At 44.7% G+C, this 19758-nt stretch overlaps 1 protein-coding gene and 1 long non-coding RNA gene across 11 annotated transcripts in view; one reads left to right on the top strand and one right to left on the bottom strand.

Annotated features, from left to right (window-relative positions):
• The window catches only part of GNG7 (G protein subunit gamma 7), a 136424-nt gene that overhangs the window by 99145 nt on the left and 17521 nt on the right, over positions 1-19758 (top strand). The window contains exon 1 of one of the 9 annotated variants that reach the window (XM_050933978.1): positions 1889-1967. The exons of the other annotated variants lie outside the window; for them this stretch is intronic. The gene's annotated coding sequence lies outside the window, so the exon portion shown is untranslated. Of the gene's footprint in view, positions 1-1888; positions 1968-19758 lie in introns of those variants that run through there. 9 annotated transcript variants of the gene reach the window in all.
• On the bottom strand, positions 1974-15778 carry LOC127040153 (uncharacterized). Of its 2 annotated transcripts, XR_007771372.1 has the most exons (5): positions 15003-15778; positions 14632-14762; positions 5778-5928; positions 4064-4184; positions 1974-3163 (listed from the first exon to the last, which is right to left on the bottom strand). It is a non-coding gene; the product is annotated as an uncharacterized LOC127040153 (long non-coding RNA). The 2 variants fall into 2 exon arrangements; XR_007771371.1 differs by lacking the exons at positions 1974-3163; positions 4064-4184; positions 5778-5928 and adding an exon at positions 10169-11063.

A 19758-nucleotide genomic window follows, 5' to 3' on the forward strand; every position in this document is an offset into this window, starting at 1 on the left:
GCCCTCAAAATAGTACATCTAAGCGGGACATAAGTGATTCATATTCCTTGTAATGGCCCTCTGCATATGGGTAAATTTCACCACAAAACTTGATTCTGTAAGCCACAGGGAAAGTAGCTGAGAATAAACCACACGTGATCAAAAGTAGGAAGATTTAAAGCAGGAGAGACCCTGATAATAGAGGGGAAGCATTTTTTATGTCTGGTTACAAGCAGTGAACTCTGCATTACAGACTGTGTGGTCATAGCCGTGTTGTAGTTTTGTCTCTGATCTGCATGTTACTCTGGAGACCGAGCTGCCACGTTATAGCCATTAATGCTCGACTCACGGGCCTTTATCAGCATACTCTTTTTCTCTTTTTTCCTGCCCTCCCAGACAAAAATGTAATTAATACTGACGAAGACCCTCTAGGACTAGGAGACTGAGTAGGTACACTGTGGCCTGATTTTCAAAGGCACTGAACACATGCAGCTCCTATTAAAATTAGTGGGAGCAGCAGATGCTTAGCACTTCATCCACAAGTGGCCTGATTTTCAGCATACATTATTCCTTGACTGAAATTAACTAAAATGCACACAAAGGAAGATGTTAATGTTGAAAGTCTTACTCTGCTCCCAAATCCTGACTATATATCTTCCAAAATCCTAATCCGCGACATGTTGAAATCAAAGTCTTTTAGCATAAATTAGATACTCGTCTAGCTAGTGGAGTATTTATAACTAGCTGTCTTACCCCATGGACTAATATTTAAAACCTTGGGGGTAGCTTCAGATCTTCAGAAAAACAATCAAATTTAGCTACTTAGATAAGGGAGCTGTGTTGTCTGGTTTCAGGAAGGGAGTAGATACGTTAACTACTCTAACTACTTTGCTTTCATGCATGGGAGGACTTGTAGGTATCTGGGAGGTGGCTGAAATAGGCAGCCCACATTGAACATGCATGCAAAACGGAAGCCAGCAGTTGCTTCTGTTCTTGCATTTACGTGATTAGTTACAAAAGAACTCCTGGGTGGTGAAACCAGGTAGTGACTTGTGCACATATTTAATGTCATGCTTTTGCTGCTCCTGCTGATTTTATATTATATAATATATAATATATATTGACTAGAAGTATAACTGCTATAACATAGAAGTGCCTGGTCACACTGAGTTCAATAGTACAAAGGTTATGATTGTGTGAAAATGCATTGGCACCAAAAGTCCCCACCTACCTGACACCAAGGGCTTTTTAACGATAAAATTAAAAGAGAGAGAGTGTTACTTTTAACAACAGGCCTATCTGCAGTAGCATATGTGCATTAATCTACTCTGTTCTGCGGAATCGTCAAGTTTACCATTAAAAAGAGAACAAGGAGTACTTGTGGCAACTTAGAGACTAACGTTTATTTGGGCATAAGCTTTCTTGGCTAAAACCCACTTCATCAGATGCATGGAGTGGAAAAAACAGTAGGAAGATATATACACAGAGAACATGAAAAAAAGGGGGTTGCCATACCAACTCTAACGAGAGTAATCAATTAAGGTGGCTATTATCAGGAGAAAAAAACTTTTGTAGTGATAATCAGGATGGCCCATTTCAAACAGTTGGCAAGAACGCGTGAGTAACAGTAGGAGGAAAAAATAGCATGGGGAAATAGTTTTTAGTTTGTGTAATGACCCATCCACTCCCAGTCTTTATTCAAGTCTAATTTAATAGTGTCCAGTTTGCAAATTAATTCCAGTTCTGCAGTTTCTCTGTTGTAGTCTGTTTTTTAAAGGTTTTTTTGTTGAAGAATTGCAACTTTTAGGTCTGTAATTGCATGACCAGGGAAGTTGAAGTGTTCTCTGACTGGTTTTTGAATGTTATAATTCTTGATGTCTGATTTGTGTCCATTTATCCTTTTGCATAGAGACTGTCCAGTTTGGCCAGCTTACGTGGCAGAGGGGCATTGCTGGCACATGGGATATACCACATTGGTAGATGTGCAGGTAAACGAGCCCCTGATGGTGTGGCTGATGTGATTAGGTCCTATGATGGTGTCCATTGAATAGATGTGTGGACAGAGTTGGCAACGGGTTTTGTTGCAAGGATAGGTTCCTGGGTTAGTGTTTTTGTTGTGTGGTGTGTGGTTGGTGGTGAGTATTTGCTTCAGATTGGGGGCTGTCTGTAAGCAAGGACTGGCATGTCTCTCAAGATCTGTGAGAGTGAGGGATCGTCCTTCATGATAGGTTGTAGATCCTTGATGTGCTGGAGAAATTTTAGTTGGGGGCTGAAAGTGACGGCTAGTGGCGTTCTGTTATTTTCTTTGTTGGGCCGTTCCTGTAGTAGGTGACTTCTGGGTACTCTTCTGGCTCTGTCAATCTGTTCCTTCACTTCAGCAGGTGGGCACTGTAGTTTTAAGAATGCTTGATAGAGATCTTGTAGTTGTTTGTCTCTGTCTGAGGGATTGGAACAAATGAGGTTGTATCTTAGAGCTTGGCTGTAGACAGTGGATCGTGTGATGTGGTCTGGATGAAAGCTGAAGGCATGTAGGTAAGTATAGCGCTCAGTAGGTTTCCAGTATAGGGTGGTGTTTGTGACCGTCGCTTATTAGCACTGTAGTGTCCAGGAAGTGGATCTCTTATGTGGACTGGTCCAGGCTGAGGTTGATGGTGGGATAGAAATTGTTGAAATCCTGGTGGAATTCCTCACAGGCTTCTTCTCCATGGGTCCAGATGATGATGTCATCAATGTAGCGCAAGCAGAGTAGGGGCATTAGGCGATGAGAGCTGAGGAAGACTTGTTAAAATGTTGGCATACTGTGGGGCCATGCGGGTACCCATCGCAGTGCCGCTGACTTGAAGGTTTACATTATATACCATGTAATTTTTAAAATAAACATATTCTAGTACAATTCCAAACCTGCGTTTTTTAATTCTTGTGTGTCTTAAGTGGCTGATGCTGTCTTACAGAATTTCATATTCTCTCTAGCAAGTAACATCATCTTTAATGGGAAGGAAATGGAGCTATAGACCTCTTAAGATGTAATGGCAAAGGATTCTGGGAGAACAGTCTCTTAAACTGCTCCAGTTTCTAAACATTTATGCAAGTAATAGATCTTATAGATGGGGCGGTTGCTATTGATCCACATGAGCTCTTTCCACATATTATTGCCTAAATTGATACTAATGTGTAAATTAGTGCCCTGAAAGAGGGGAAAATCCACTGGTTAGCTTAAAAGAAATTCCATGGAGCTGAAGCTAGAGAATAGGTCATCTTTGTGTAATTGTATTCTCCTCCCCATCTTGTAGGTGTGCTAACCCCCTTTTCTCCATGGGCAATGCTTCCAGGAACAGATCTTATACTGCTTCCCAGAAGACGAGAGAAACACATGTTTTTCTGTAAATTTTCTAGTGACCTTGCATAATGGCACTCAGTCCTGTATTTTTTGCATGACCTCACCTGAGCTTACTGGCTGATTAAATCAGGCGATGAACATTCATTTCAGTCAGTAGCTACATTGAGATTTCTGATGTCAGCAGTAGACTAGCCTCTGAGCTCTCATGTCAGACTTGGGTAGTGCCATTTTAACACTTTGGTCTTTGTTAGCTGTAAACTACAATGCCCATCTGTACACCTTTTTAACCATCGTGTATCAGTTAACGCTCCCTTTCCCTCAACACAGAAGCTCTTGTTTTTACATCAGTGGAAACGGCTTGGCAGTTTTACAGGGGTTGCACAGTTGTAACTTGGCAACAGTGGCGGATTAATGATTTTGCCACCCCTAGGACCTGAAATACTTTCTGACCCCGCCCCGACTCCACCCTTTCCCCACCCCCATTCCAACCCCTTCCCCAAAGTCCCCGCCGCAACTCCACCCCTCCCTGCCCCTATTGAATCCCTTCCCCAAATCCCCGCCCTGGTCCCACCTCTTCCCCCAGTGTGCCGCATTCCTCCTCCTCCGCCACCCCGCCCCACGAAACAGCTGTTTCGCTGTGCAAGCGCTGGGGGGGCGGAGAGAAGCAGGACGTGGCAGCGCACTCACGGAGGTGAGCTGCTATTACACTAGGGGTAGCTGAAGTCGGCGTATCTTAGGTCAACTTACCTGGCCATGAGGATGGTGGCGAGTCAACTGCTGCCGCTCTCCCATCGACTCTGTTTCCACCTCTCGTGAGCTGGAGTTCCGGAGTTGACGGGGAGCGCATTTGGGGATCAATTTATCACGTCTAGATGAGATGCGATAAATCAATCCCCGATAAATCAATAGTGAAGACCTGCCCATAAATTTGCCGCCTTGTTGGCCTAGGCAATAATACGCCGGTGCTTGGCAACTATGGTAGTACACGCTTTCACTGCAAAGCTGGTTCTGTGAGCTCCCAAGCTCCTCTCCTGCTAGCCATATGTTTACTGGAGAAGTGTATAAAAGAGTCAGTCGAGTTCAGAGTTTGCTCTCTGTCCCTTACTCTCTGAAGGCCTTGACTCCTCAGTTCAGAATTGCAAGCCCTTATTTGCTTTCTAAAATAACAGGAAATGATGATTTCCAGCTTGCTATATGTGAAGTCGCATCTTCAGTATATTGACTAAATCCTTAGAAAGCTATCTTTTCATCCCATCTGTCCTAAAAGTCACTTGCTTACTTTATTTTGCTGATTATCTAATCTAAATCGTAACTAAACCAAAAAATCAAACTCGAAGCAGCAAAATAAATGATGGCTGAACTTCACTAGTGTCTGGATCTGGGGAACCATGATGGAAAACAAATACCAAAGGCAGGAGTTCTCAAACTATAGTCCCGGTTCTAGCCTCTGTTTTTAATCCGAGAACTGAGAGCCAGAGCATATACCCGTCAACCCCAAAAGGAAAAGTGATAACCAGTCTCAGATACTCACTAATTACTTGGATTCCACTCATCTTGAAACTCTTGTTGGTCAGGGGTGTAAAAAAACACACCCCTGACTGACATATTTTTTACCAGCAAAAGTGCTGGTGTGGATGGTGCTATGTTGGCAGGAGAGCTCTCTCCTGCCAGCAAAGAGCAGCTACACAGGAGACCTTACAGGGCACAGCTGTAGCTGTAAGGTCCATAGTATAGACATAGCCTAAACTGCAAGTCCTTTGGGCTGGGATTCTCTGTCTAGGAGGTGTTCAGTGCCCAGTGCCGTGGAGCCTTAACCCTAGATCTAACACTTGGGCAGAATATAAAATATTTGCTATTAGGAAAATAGACTAGATTAATTTCACTTGTTAGTCCTCACGCACGAGCACTGTGCTGCAGCCTTTGGGCTGTAAACAGTGCAGGGAAATGTTTAACCCCAACTAAAATGCAGACACTTCTCTTGCGTTTGTTTAATTCTTCTTAATGAACAAAAGTGAAATGAGGGGGGGCGGCAGCTTATCTTTACCTGACACTGTCCCTTTAAGACTGTGTGCTCCAACTCAAAATATGGCTCTGTCTGCAGAGATTCTTGCAGTGCTCTCACCATGTATTGTTTCACACCATAGAAATTTGGAGGTTTAAAAAAAAAATTACAGCACTCAGGAAAAATTTCAATAGCTCATTCAGCTGTTGAGCTACTGATGCAGGAAGTGTAAAAGAAAAATGGAGCCTGCTTTGTTCTCCCCAGACAAGAAGTAAAAGCCATCACCCAACAGCCACTCTCTGTTCCAAAAAAGCATGAGGTCATCATTAAAAGAAATAACCACCAAATGAGTGTACACTTGGTTACCAGTCTCCGTCCCCCTCCTCCTTTCCTGAAGCACCAGCCTTGCTCTAGGTTCAAGACTTGTGCTAAGTATCAGTTCAGTAACATGTGCATTACCTCATGTCAAGTCCCGCTCAGCTTCTGTAGTTGCTGCCAGTGCACTCCTGGCTGTCATCCAGGAGTAGTGTGGGAAGAGCACTTTTTTCCTCCAGGGTCAGTGCAGGTCAGTGATCTGCAAGCAAGGATTTTCTCTGGAGCCGTATCCTTACTTTAAAAAAAAAAAAATTGTTTGGAGACTGTGATTAAAATAGTTTGTGTATAAGAAAAGCAGATTGAATCCCTATTGTTATTAGAGAGATGAGGTGGGTGAGGTAATACCTTTTATTGAACCAACTTCTGTTGATGAGAGAGACACGCTTTCAAGCTGCACAGAGCTCTTCCTCAGGTCAGGGGAAGAGAATCACAGCTAAAGACGTTCAAATAGATCATTTAGCATAAGTACTTAGCGCATATTCTAAGGGATCATTCAGGGTGAGGTATCTTGTTAACACCTCTGTAGTTATAAGAAAAAAGGGGGGTTAGTGGGTTATAGATTGCTGTAATAAGACGTCAATCCAGTATCTTTATTAAGACCTTGGCTACACTTGGAGGTCTGCAGCGCTAGGAGTTACAGCTGTCTTCGTACAACTGTGTAGGGAAAGCCTGGGGTGTGGCCACACTGACAGCTACCAGCGCTGCAGTCTGGCCACATTTGCAGCGCTGTTGGGAGTGGTGCATTATGGGCAGCTATCCCACAGAGCACCTCATCCCATTTTGGCGTTGTGGGAAAGGGACAAAAGGGTGCAGGTCACTCTGCTTCCTGTCCCAACGCCCCGTGATGCATTGCTTTACATCCCAGGGGTCCCTGTTTTTCCGTCCACGTTTGGCGCCATTGTAACTCTCCCAACGGTTTCTGTGCAGCGCGATTTCTGTGGGAAATGGAGCCCGAACTGCTGAGGAGTATGCTGTCGAGTCTCAGCAGCACATCACGTTTGGCAGTCGAACTATTCCTTAAGCTCCAAAGTGATGAAGAGTCCCACAATGATAGCGAGTCGCCTGACCCGTACGACACAACATTGCTTGTGGCTTTCGTGGAAATGCTCAGCACCGTGGAACGCCGCTTTGGGGCTCGGGAAACAAGCACTGAGTGGTGGGATCACATCGTCATGGAAGTCTGGGATGACGAGCAGTGGCTGCAGAACTTTCGGATGAGAAAAGCCACTTTCATGGAACTGTGTGCTGAGCTCACCCCCACCCTGCGGCGCAAGGACACGAGATTTGAAAGCTGCCCTGCCGGTGGAGAAGCGGGTGGCTATTGCAATCTGGAAGCTGGCAACTCCAGACAGCTACTGATCGGTCGGGAACCAGTTTGGAGTGGGAAAGTTGACCGTTGGAGTTGTTTTGATGCAAGTTTGCAGGGCCATTAATCGCATCCAGCTAAGAACCAGCATGACTCTGGGGAACGTGCAGGACATTGTGGATGGCTTTGCACAAATGGGTTTCCCTAACTGTGGAGGGGCGATAGATGAGATGCATATTCCTATTCTGGCACCACCCCACCTAGCATCCGAGTACGTTAATCGGAAGGGGTATTTCTCTATGGTACTCCAGGCGCTTGTGGATCACCATGGCCATTTCATTGACATTAACACAGGCTGGCCTGGAAGGGTGCATGATGCACGCATCTTTCGGAACACTGGCCTGTTCAGGAAGTTGCAGGCAGGGACTTTTTACCAGACCGGAAGATCACAGTAGGGGACGTTGAAATGCCCATTGTGATCCTTGGAGACCCCGCTTACCCTTTAATGCCTTGGCTCATGAAACCGTATACAGGGAAGCTTGACAGAAGCAAGGACTGGTTCAACTACAGGCTGAGCCGGTGCCGAATGACTGTGACGTGTGCTTTCGCCCGTTTAAAAGGGCGCTGGCGATCTCTGTATGGGAAGCTAGACTTGGGGGAAAGCAGCATCCCTGCTGTTATATCCGCATGCTGTACCCTCCATAATATTTGTGAAGGGAAGGGTGAAACATTGTCAGGCATGGACCTCCTGAGGTTCAACGCCTGGAGGCTGAATTTGCACAGCCAGAGAGCAGGGCTATTAGAGAGCCCCAGCACAAGGCTTCAAGGATCAGGGATGCCTTGAGGGAGGAATTTGAGGCTGAAAACCAACAGTAATGTTTGGTACCTTGCATGGGAGTGAAGTGCAGTGGTTACAATGTTAGTAGGAATCTGTTTTTCCTAAGCTGATTTGCAGTGCCTGTTTCTTTCCTGGGCTAAGGTATCTTTGACTTTCTGCAATAATAGAGACTGTTTTCAAAGCCAAGAATTCATTTATTGAAAAGAAAATAACTTTGACAGACACACAACATTTTGGGAACCTAACAGGGCAGGGGGGTGTGGTGGGGAACTGTACAGTCACAGGTTTGAATATGTCCTGTCTGGAGTCCTGTGCAATGACTGCTGCAGTTCAGGATGCCTATACTGCATGGTGATGGGGGTTGAGTGCAGAGAGTAAGGGTCGTAGTTCTCAGGGCTGGTTGGTGAACGTACAGGTGTTGGAGGCAGCTGGTGGAGTTAAGAACCTGGATGCTGGGGAAGGGGGTCTGGAGCTGACATTGGGGCACAAGGGAAAGAGCTTTGGGGCGGGGGGGGAGGGGCGTATGGTAGTGCTCTGCCTGCATGGCTACGAGTGCCTGGACAGAGTCCGCTTGGCGCGCCAGGATGCTTATCAGCTGCTTTGTGCTTTTCTTCCTGGCCACTGCGTTTCTCTTGGGGATCCTGCTTTCCCTTTCCCTCCAGTTCTGCAGTTTTTTATTCTCTCTGGCAGAGTGATCCATAACTGTTTGCAGCAGATCGTCTTTGCTTTTTCGCGGCTTCTTCCGCAGGTTTTGGAGTCTTTGAGCTGCTGTTAACACGGTCAGCTGAGAACTCAAGGTCACTTGTGGAAAGGAAAAAAAGGCAACAGTTAACAGAGGCAGCATTGTTTATATCTGACAGTTATTCCCACACAGTGAAGGAGTTAACAGTCTTCACTTTAGCATAGTTTTCCCATACCAAAGAGAGCACACACAACCCACAGGAGCCCCGAAATGGTGAGTAAGGGGGACTGATTGCTTCAGGGCTGTGCTGGGGTTTCTGTGTGTTGGGGAAAGCAAACTGCTGCAGGAGGCACCTACACTGAACACTCTCCCAACATTTTCCACAGGAGTTAATCCTGGAAGATCTTGCTGCTGCGGGTCACCTGGGAAGAGCGGGAGGGTCTGCAGCAATGCGGATTCCGCCCTGGTCCCTATGCAGCTTGCCTATGTGCAGCAATGGTCCCCCCACCCCTCACAGCACAGTGGTGCGGACGCGTTAGCCTGACTGGGACAAGGACCACAGTGGCTCTCCCTATAAACTTGCGCAAGCGCGTTGCCCATGCTCTGGTTGAAACTTCTGAAGAGATTACCAAGGCCGATTACCGCGACGTGATAGACCACATCAATGGGCTATTCTGCATCTAGGCATGCATGCAGCCCTAATCCTCCCTCCTCTCCCGAAACATTTCCATCCTGAAAGTAAAAGCTGCTTACCGGGAACCCGCTCCTCTGCATGTCCTTCACCAAGTACCGGCTGCTGCGACTGGCTACCTTCCTCCTGGCTTGAGAAGAGCTCTTGGCTGCATGCCTCCTGGGACTCCAGGGTGTCTCCCGCCACCCCAGTACCCTCACTCTCGGTTTCCTCCTCCTTCTCCTCCTCCTCCCCTGCTCTGAAGTGTCCATCGTGGTCCTCGGATTGGCGGTGGGGTCACCCCCAAGTATCACATCCAGCTCTTTGTAAAAACGGCAGGTTGTGGGAGCAGCACCAGAGCGGCAGTTTCCCTCACGGGCTTTGCAATAGGCACTCCGCAGCTCCTTCACTTTAATCCTGCACTGCACTGCGTCCCAGTCATGGCCTCTTTCCAGCATGGCCCCTGATATCTGCCCATAGGATCATAATTCCTATGGCTGGAGCACAGCTGGGACTGCACAGCTTCCTCCCCCTAAACACTGACGAGGTCCAGCAACTCGCCATTGCCCCCTGCTGGGGCTCATTTGGCGCGTGGAGGCATGGTCACCTGGAAAGTTTCACTGATTGCACTCCCCACCTGGCTGAGCAAACAGAAAGGGGATTTTTAAAATTCCCGTGGCATTTAAAGGGCGGGTCACCTGAGGCCAGGGCAGTAGAGTTTGAACTGATGAGCAGAGTGGCTGAGCAGGCATTCTAGGATACCTCCGAATACCTCTGGAGGCCAATAACAGCGCTTTTGTGGCCACACTGGAGGAGCAACGCTGCATCACCAGGGCTGCAGTCGTTATTCCCTAGGCAGAGGTGGAGTACATGCAGCGCTGTAGCCAGGGAGATACAGTGCTGTATGTGCCTTGCAAATGTGGATGGTGAGTAAATTGCAGCGCTGTAAAGCCACCACCAGCGCTGCAACTCTCCAGTGTAGCCAAGGCCTTAGTGTCTAGCAAAGTTATGAATTTAAGCTCCCGAGCTCATCTTTTGAAAGTGCTGTACAGGTTTCCTTTGAGGATGAGGCTTGGTAGGTCAGATATAGAGTGATCGCTTTGTGAAAAGTGCTCACCTACAGGTGATACGGTGTTTGTGTTTTATCATCTTCCTGTGTGAAGATCATTCGAGAGCGTAGTGATTTGTCTGGTTTCACCCACATAGTTGTTGGGGCAGTTAGTGCACTGCATGAGGTATACCACGTCGATAGGCATGTGGTAGGACCCATGGATCTTGAAAGGAATGTTGATCATTGTAACAGTGGAGATATGTCTGCAAGTTTTGCATCTGTTCTGGCAGGGTCTGGTGCTGCTATGAGTTTGGTGTGCCCTGGTCTGTGGGGAGCTTGCTTCTGATGATGATGTTGGGCAGTTATTTGAAGGCCAGAAGAGAGGATTCAGGAAAGATTTCATTCAGGATGGGGTCCCTATCGAGTATGGATTGTAATTCTTTTGATAACCCATATGGATTCCACTGCAGGGTGGTAAGTGACAACTAGGGGTGTGCAGGCAGAGCGGGTTTTATTTCTGGATTGAAGCAGGTTCTCTCCAGGTAGTTGGGTGGCCCATGCCACAATGTGATTAAAGGCGTATATCCCGGACTTTCTCCTCTGAGCATATTCTGTGGTATCTGAGTGCCTGGCTGTAGATAACAGATGAAGGTAGGTGTGGTGATCCGTGGGTTTCTTGTATATAGTTGCCTGTAGCATTCCATTGTTGAAGCTGATTGTGATGTCCAGAAAGTTGATGCTGGTGTGGGAGTGTTCTAGAGAGAGTTTGTTGGATGGATGGTGGTAGTTGAAGTTGTGGTGGAAATCTGAGAGAATTTGTCACCTGTGAAGAGGATGAAAATACCATTGATGTATCTCAGGTATATAATTGGTTTCATGGTGCACTTGGCCAGAAATTCCTATTCAGGGTGGCCCAGGAAGAGGCTGGTATATTGGGGAACGATCCTCATACCCATCGCTGTTCTCATGATTTGGACAAAGTGTTTTGTTGTTGAATTTAAAATGGTTATGGGCGAGGATGTAATGGATGAGTTTGGCAGTGTGTTTGGGGTGGCTCTCTGAGCGTTGTCCATTGTCTTGTAAATATCTGAGGCAGGCAGCTATGCTGTCTTGAGTGGTGTTGGTGTATAGAGAAGGATTGGTGGATAACCTATTGCTGTGGTTATCTTTCAAGAGATGCAGGACACGGTATCTCCACTGAACTACAGGAACTTCAGAATCCAGGTCTCTGCTCAGTGGTTCACTATGCTCTTCCAGAGACACAGATCTGTGGATTTCTTTTTGCTTTGGTCTGGAAGGAGCATTGTATTCACTCTGTGCTACCCTTCTCCTAGCTTGAGTTGTAGGAAGGAATAATGTGCTCTAAACAATGTTCTGAGGAAACCATTCCTAGATGTGAGAGGGTTTTCAAATTCCCCCAAATAGTCCCAGCAAGCAGCAATCAGGCCAGACTTTCAAGTACCCAACATCCTCAACTGTGGAGCAGATTTTGCAGAGTTAAACTCCTGCCAAATTTTCAAGAGCTCAACTAATTTATCCACTTATTTGTATCTAAATGGGAGCTGAGCTCTTGAAAATCTGGCCCTGGTTGCAGGGGCTCTGCTATTGCAGGGCGTGGCCCTAAGAATGTGTTAAGAAGGTAAAGGTGGGTGGGTGTACGTACATACTGTGGCATTATTTGATGGTGCCTCATCTCAGATTGTTCTGATCTATAAAACTGGCCTTCCCCTCTATTGAACACTGCAAAATTAAGATAATTTAAAATTAGAATTCTAGTCTCTTCTAGGGTGTCAGATCCTAATAGCCACTGAGCCAGAGGCTCCCCCAATCTAGCTTTCAAACTACTAAGCTATATGCTTCCCTATAGTCTCGATGCCTTTTTAGCTTGTGCCTTTTGTATCTGAAATTAGAATGTGAGATAGAAGGGGAGGGAACAGGGCTGAATTTGCAGGTACCTTTTTTCCCTTTCTCCTTGAGTCCCTGATGGTTGTCCCCTGCTGGGCACCAATGTAATACAGAACCTAACTTCAGACTGCCAGACAAGATTGCTTATATAGTGCTGATGATGAAAGCAGTGCTAGGTCACTGATGCAGAAAGATGTTCACATGGGGGACTGGCTTTTATGGCTTTCTATGTGTGTGCACACTTGTATATCGCTCCACAACTTGCTAATGGTGTCTTACTTGTACTAAACAGTTTTCCTATCCTGAGGTGGAATTACACACACTGCTGTAGTGTAGTGAGGAGATTTTAACATGCAGCAGCTGGCTTACAAATTGCAGTAAATTAGAGGCAGTAGCCAAAGTTGATCCTGAAGGAGCGGTATGTTCTTCTCTCTCAAACCTTTTTCTCTTGACATCTACTTAATAGACTCCCTAGGGTGCAAATGCTGAGCTTGTGCTCTGGCCAGTTCCATCAGCTCTTGATGGTAGGATGTGTGGCAGACAGTTCAATCAATTTCAGAGATTTGGGATGTGAAACCAAAGCAAAGCTTCCTCAGCATCACAAAGTGCATTCTTGAGATGCTTTTCATGTAGCATGTTGAACTCAGTGACATCCAGAAACATCCATCAGAATTAAGTTATTTTTATTTAATATTTAAAAAAAAATGCCAACATAGCTTCAGCAGTTAACTCAGATGTTAACTTGTTTATGTAGCCAGCTAGGAGTGACTGCTTTCCCAGCTATGAGAAGTATGGGAAGAATTTCGAAACCAGAGGGATCAATGCATATTTATTTCGTACTGTAATACTTCCTGTCCTGAAGCTGGAGAGCACCCTGTGGGTGGGAGGGTGGAGGTAGCACTGATTGCATAGAAGAGAAAGGGATTTGTTGTTGAGCATTCCATTTTATACAAGGTTAATGATTAAACTGCTTTGAGTGTCCCTCTTATTATAATACAGCTCAGGACACCTCACCTCATACCTTGCAAACGAAAACATGTCAGGACAAGTCTGGTTTCTCTGTAGTTCTTCAGTGTATGCTTCTGAGTGTTTCAGCTTCTTCCTCTTAATTTATTAAACACTTCACTACACCAAAAGAGTGCAAGGAGCAGGATGGAGGGGTTGGCAGGAGGATCATGCATCACTTCAAATGCTCTCGATGTTGGGGGAGGAATGGAAAAACTAGACTCCAAGATATGCAGAAAAATTTGCCACTTAACGTGTTTGCCACTGCAGTGATGTTACAGTACTGAACAGAGAACTGAACTCAAGTCTCTCTCTCCTGAGCTAATTTTGAAGGCTATATTCAGACAGGCAGGGTGTTTTGATGGAAAGGAGTTGGGGGTATGAAAGTGGGCAAATAATCCTTAAAAGCCAAATTAAGATTGAGTGCCAGGTTGTCTTTTGCATCTTGTGTTCCACCCCAGTACTCTAATGTACTGAGTCATGATTTCTCATAGCTGAGTGCAATAATCATTGGTATCGCTGCATTGTGACTCAGCAAAGCAATTGTTTTGCTGCTGTAAACTCTAAAATCATTAGAATTGTAAACTACTTTGGGCATGAAAAATTGCTTTGGGAATAGGGAAACTGTAGTGAGAAACTCTGAGGATTCTCTCTAGTTTACAGGAATTAACAAACCAAACAAATTTGAAGTGATCCCAGGCTTTGAGGACTCTTGGTTTTTCATGACTTAATATCATTTTGAAAATGTTTGTTGGATTGCAATTTACGGATCACAAATCAACACACGTTAGTGTGTAAGCAGTATAAACATTGTGCAAAGCATTTTATCAGATCTTAAATTCTGAAGAGACTGTCAGGTTTTTGAACCCCTTAATATATGTATGTTAAATAGAGAAACCTGCTTTTACATCAGCTTTATTTTGAACCTTTACATTCTGTTTGATTTATTGATGGAACTTGATTTTCTGTCACAATTACATGGGAACGTTTCTGCAAGGGTGTCTCCAGCTAACTGCTAGCCAGCCATTAGATCAAAAGAACTGGTTTGTGGGGCAGTGGTGGCTGACTGTCACGTGCCTCTATACACCAATGAGATTGTTTGTTTGTTTGTTTGTTTGTTTGTTTGTTTTATATCCTGTGTGAGAGATGGGTTTCAGTTAACTGATCTACATATTTCGTTAATTGAAAACAGTGGATTCTGGCCTTCCCACAACTCAGTCTAACTTTGCTGTTAGGACTTACTCTTTGTTTTTCATGATCAGTTTTGCCTTTATCTTTTGCCTGGAATTCATGCTACCCTCCCCAAACCAAAATTCTTTGTTTGCCTGCTCTGTTCCTGCTTCTGATTGATTGCTGCTCTGTCCCTTACCCCCATTCTCGATTTATTGCCTGGTTGCTCTAAGACTGTGCAGTTCTTCCTCCATGCTTTCAACACCTCTTTCCTTAAAGAGATTTCCACACATTGCCAGTTAGTACAATACCTGTGTTGTATTTGCATACAAGGTCTTTAATTTCATTGATCACCTTCTCTCCCAGCGGCTGCCTTCGTAGTATTTTCTTTGCATTCAGGAGTGTGCAGAAATGTTCTTTCCACCGGTCTATCCTGCTGCTGCTATGTGGGAAGTAAAAAACAGGAGTACTTGTGGCACCTTAGAGACTAACAAATTTATTTCAGCATGAGCTTTCGTGAGCTACAGCTCACTTCTTCGGATGCATAGAATGGAACACACAGACAAGAGATATTTATACATACAGAGAACATGAAAAGGTGGATGTTTGCATACCAGCTGGAAGAGTCTAATCAATTGAGATGAGCTATCATCAGCAGGAGAAAAGTGGGAAGTGTTATTACCTTGTTGCGGTAGCATCACCTCTTCAGCATGGAGTTTTCAGTGACCAGGTGATCATGACCTGTAGTTTGTTCCCTTTCGCAAGTTTTCAGAGTGCTGTACTGTTGGAGGAGGAATGTGGAGATAGGCAGAAAACTTCAAGACTGCCTAACTTTCTGAAGCGTATCACTCTAACCATTCTGTATTTGCTCACATGACCACGTGAATATAAATATAGGAGTGTTTTAACTTTGCATGTACTAATGCAACATTTCTGAAACTCAGGCTGTTTTCGCTGCAGAAGCACTGTCTTCCTACTCCGTCTCTCCCTTCTCTGATCCAGCACTCTAAAGAGAGTTGAAACCTGCCTAGGCGAAGGAGGAATGAGGAAAGAGATTTCTTTCCAATTGCATCACTTTGCTGAGTCATGAATGGAAAGCAGTTTGCAGTGTTGTAGCCTTGTTGTTCCCAGGTTATCAAAAACGAGGTAGGTGAGGTCCTAGCTTCTATTGGTGCAATACTTACGTTGTATTTACATACACGTTGTTAATTTCATTGATTTCCATCTCTTCCAATGGCTGCCTTTGTAGTAGTAATAAGATATATTACCTCACTTGTCTTGTGTGTGTCATATCCTGGGACCAACACTGCAAACAACATGAAAGATATTGAATTTTGCTGTTTAAAATGGAAACTTCACAGCATGAAGAAGGAAGCCAGACTAAACAGAAACATCTACTTCCTGATGCAAGAAACAAAACATCATCCCCAGAGGACTTACCATCTGTAACCCCCTGACCACTAGATACAACTTCAAATATGCTGAACAGCTCTGCAGGAGGACTTCAGAAAAACTGAGGAACCATCTCCTGCACCTTAGATACTTCAGAAGGGACCCCTTCGAATAAGAAACCGTCACATGCTCCCATACATGGGAAATCAGAAAACCCGATACAGAAGTTGGTCCAGTAAAAGATATTACCTCCTCTACCTTGTTTCTCAGCAAAAGCAGAACAGTCTATGGAATGTGAACAGTCTTCAGTTCTATTCTGTCTTTGCAGAGTCATGAATAGAGATGACACAGAAAGAAAAGGTCTTCCTAAACAGATGTCTAAATATTCTTTTGTGCCTCTATCTATATTCTTGTAAGGTATCATCCCTGACTTACAGGTGAGGAACGTTGGGTGGGAAAATTATTTGCTCAAGGTCAGACAAGACACGAGAAGTCATTCTTCCACTTTACTCTGCGCTGGTTAGGCCTCAATTGGAGTATTGTGTCCAGTTCTGGGCACCGCATTTCAAGAAATTGGAGAGGGTCCAGAGAAGAGCAACAAGAATGATTAAAGGTCTTGAGAACATGACCTATGAAGTAAGGCTGAAGGAATTGGGTTTGTTTAGTTTGGAAAAGAGAAGACTGAGAGGGGACATGATAGCAGTTTTCAGGTATCTAAAAGGGTGTCATCAGGAGGAGGGAGAAAACTTGTTCACCTTAGCCCCCAATGATAGAACAAGAAGCAATGGGCTTAAACTGCAGCAAGGGAGATTTAGGTTGGACATTAGGAAAAAGTTCCTAACTGTCAGGGTAGTTAAACACTGGAATAGATTGCCTAGGGAAGTTGTGGAATCTCCATCTCTGGAGATATTTAAGAGTAGGTTAGATAAATGTCTATTAGGGATGGTCTAGACAGTATTTGGTCCTGCCATGAGGGCAGGGGACTGGACTCGATGACCTCGAGAGGTCCCTTCCAGTCCTAGAGTCTGAGACCACAAATCAGTGGCAGAGATATGAGAACAGCCCAGGTGTCCTGACTGTCTTGTGTTTCCTTTATTCGTATTAAAATTGTATTCCCAAGTACACATTGCTTTTAGAATGCTCTCCTTGGGAAGAAGAGGGAGGAGCAGATATGGCCTAAACCTCATTCCGATATGAACTAGCATAGGATCAAAAATGCTTTGCTCAAACATACTTCCATAAGGTCCTCTTTCAAAGAATTTCATGTTGGGAGTTGTTTATGTATCCATTAAATCTTCCAGATGACATCTTTAAAAGTTTTATTTGGGTTTCTTAAAGGTCCTGAAACAGTAATCCAAGCCTTTCATGTGCTATGCAGCAAGCTGCTGGATCTTTTGTGTTCATGGTTTCCAGTTGCTAATGACGCGTTTAGTCAATTATTTACCAGGGAACGGAAATCTTTTTTTCAATACTTGCCTGGCAAAGCTGTCCTGGAATGTGACCGGTATTATAGCTTGGCTACCTGAAACAAACATTCCAACAATCTCAACTTGAGAGGCAATTTAACTATCCACCACCTTTTCAAAGAAACTTATTGAGATGTTCTTAAAGCCCGGGAACACACTGCTACCATGCCGCTAAGACTAGAAGTATGCGTGACCAGATCTGTCATTATAGCAGCCTTTTCAGCTTGCTTAACAAGAGGGGTCTGCTGTCGGTGGGTGCAATGTGTGTGTTGAATGGGTGCATGTTGGGTCAATGGAAGAGCAGCACGTATGCATTGTAATAATCCGAGTTGCATAACTACTGTACGCCCCAGTAGCTGAGGGATGTTTTTATTTGGCTAAATCTCCAACGTAAGGCTACCTGATGTGGAAATAAATACTGAATTTCTCATTGAATTGTTTAAAATGCTGTTCTGGAAATGGCATTTGGAAGCAGTACAGTGCAGCCAAGGAAATGCACACAGCTGCAGTGCTTGTTTCTGAGGCCTCCTCTTTTCCCTCCAGAGCTCCTTTTCATTTAACTTCCAGTGCTGCTGCTGCTTCTCCATCAGCTGTAGTTGTTCCTGCAAGAGGAGCCCAGGTGAGCAGCTGCCGGCTGACTATAAAGTCTGGAAGCAAACAACAAATGTCCAAGCAGTTATTTCTTCCCTAAACTTGGAATGAATTAGCAGTAAGAAACCAGGGCCCTCTCTACAGCACCTTTTCTCCATAGGTCTGAGGGCTTTACGAAGGTGGGTTAATATGGCTGTCTTCCTAGTGCATTCCAAAAATTTAACTGACCCTCAACATCCCTGTGAGATGGGCAGATTTTCCATTTCCACTTTATCGATGAAGAAACAGGTCTGGGCTGGGCAGGTTGAATGGCTTGCCTGTGGCCCCACCAAGCTCTTTCTAATCTTAGAGGAGAGTCCATAGAAGCCCCCTGCCCCATATGGTAACATTGGTAGGTTGGAGTGCTACTGTCAGCTGGGACTGCCAGCCTTCTAACTGTCCTCTCACCCTCCTCAGAGCAGGTCTAGACAACACGCTGACTGCCAGCACCTCGTCTATGCTCTCATCAGTGCCACCTCCAGTGCTAGCAATGATGGGAAATCAGAAAAATCAGTCTAGTGTACTCAAACCCTGATGGAGTTCCAGTTCCTCCACGGGCTGTGTTGAATGTTTGCATTTGTCCACCTTTTCCTGTAAAGTGTCCTAGATTATAACCAGGCATGTAGTTCCCTTGACAAGAGAAGCAAAGTATTCAGTTTCATACCTCCAGATCTTAGCAATGGTTTGGTGCACCTGCTCTGAAATGCTGTCCAGGCTTAGAATGCTGGCTGGGTCTTGGAGATGAAATTTCATCATCCCGTCCCCATGACTCCAATTGCTAGGTTAGAAATGAAAATGAAGTTAATTTAGAAGGAAGCTAAATGCAGGTTAACTGATAATGGTCAGTGAAATTAATTTTCCCTTTCTTCTGGCTGTGAAAGCAAAATGTAGAGAGGCCTTTGCTTCTCACGTATACTTGAGTGAACCAGAACATATTGAGCTTTCAGGTGAGGCTGATCTGAACATTTTAGTCAGATACAGTACAGATATTAAGTGCACTTGGAAATGTTCAGTGCATGTTGTGCATGAAGGCCAGGGGTAGCATCTGAAGTAGTTTTTATATAATAGAAATATTCAATGGTTGCTCTTTTGGGAGATGAGGAGAGGAGAGTGATGGTAGTAATTTGTATTTTTAAAACAAAATAAAAAGAATCTGGGCTTTGAAGAATTACACAGTCAACACTCACAGGCATAAACAAGGCCTGTCTCTCTTTATTATGCATGTCAGAGCTCCAGTTGGCCGTTTTGTGCCAAGTAATGAGGTCAAACCCCAGAAACTAGCAAAAATTAACAATTTAGGATGGCACATAGCTTCAAATAGTCTCTTTGCATACTCGTTTTAAGGAAAACTAGTTGGGTTTCAGCAGACTGGAGCCCACACTCATAAAATAGGAGCTGAGGGCTCCTGACCCTTTGCAGAGTTGGGTCCTAAGTGTTCTGCACTGATCTGATAAAAATTACAAAGCAACTCTTTGGTCAGATTATCTGTAGATAATCCCAAGTGAAAGTAGGATTGTAGTTTTTCACCCATGGTCCTACTGGATATAACAACTATCTAACTTTTCTTTGTTTATACATGACTGCAGTGCATTAATAGATAACTGGGGCATAAATTTGGGGGGTTCTGGAGATTTAAACTCCATGCGTTCAGCAGAAAGCTCAGGCACTCACTGTCAACCTGTGGTAAGTTTAGTGCAACTCTATTGTAAACAAGTGTGAAAACTTCAGTTTACTAAGGTCCAAAACTCAAGGCAAGCCAAACGTGGTTGAGCTGGTTTTGTATGTAAAGGAGGTCCGTGTGGGAGTGATGCGGGAGGGGAACTACTATTTGAATGCCCTCTCTAAAAACTACAGGCCAGTCTTGCACCCTCCTCTACCTCCTTTTCCGATTGTGCATACACAGTTCCCGCAGACGTCAGTGATTTCAGGATCGGCTTTAATGACTAAAAC

This window comes from Gopherus flavomarginatus, chromosome 24, assembly GCF_025201925.1.
Source record: "Gopherus flavomarginatus isolate rGopFla2 chromosome 24, rGopFla2.mat.asm, whole genome shotgun sequence".
NCBI classification, from domain to species: Eukaryota; Metazoa; Chordata; order Testudines; family Testudinidae; genus Gopherus; species Gopherus flavomarginatus.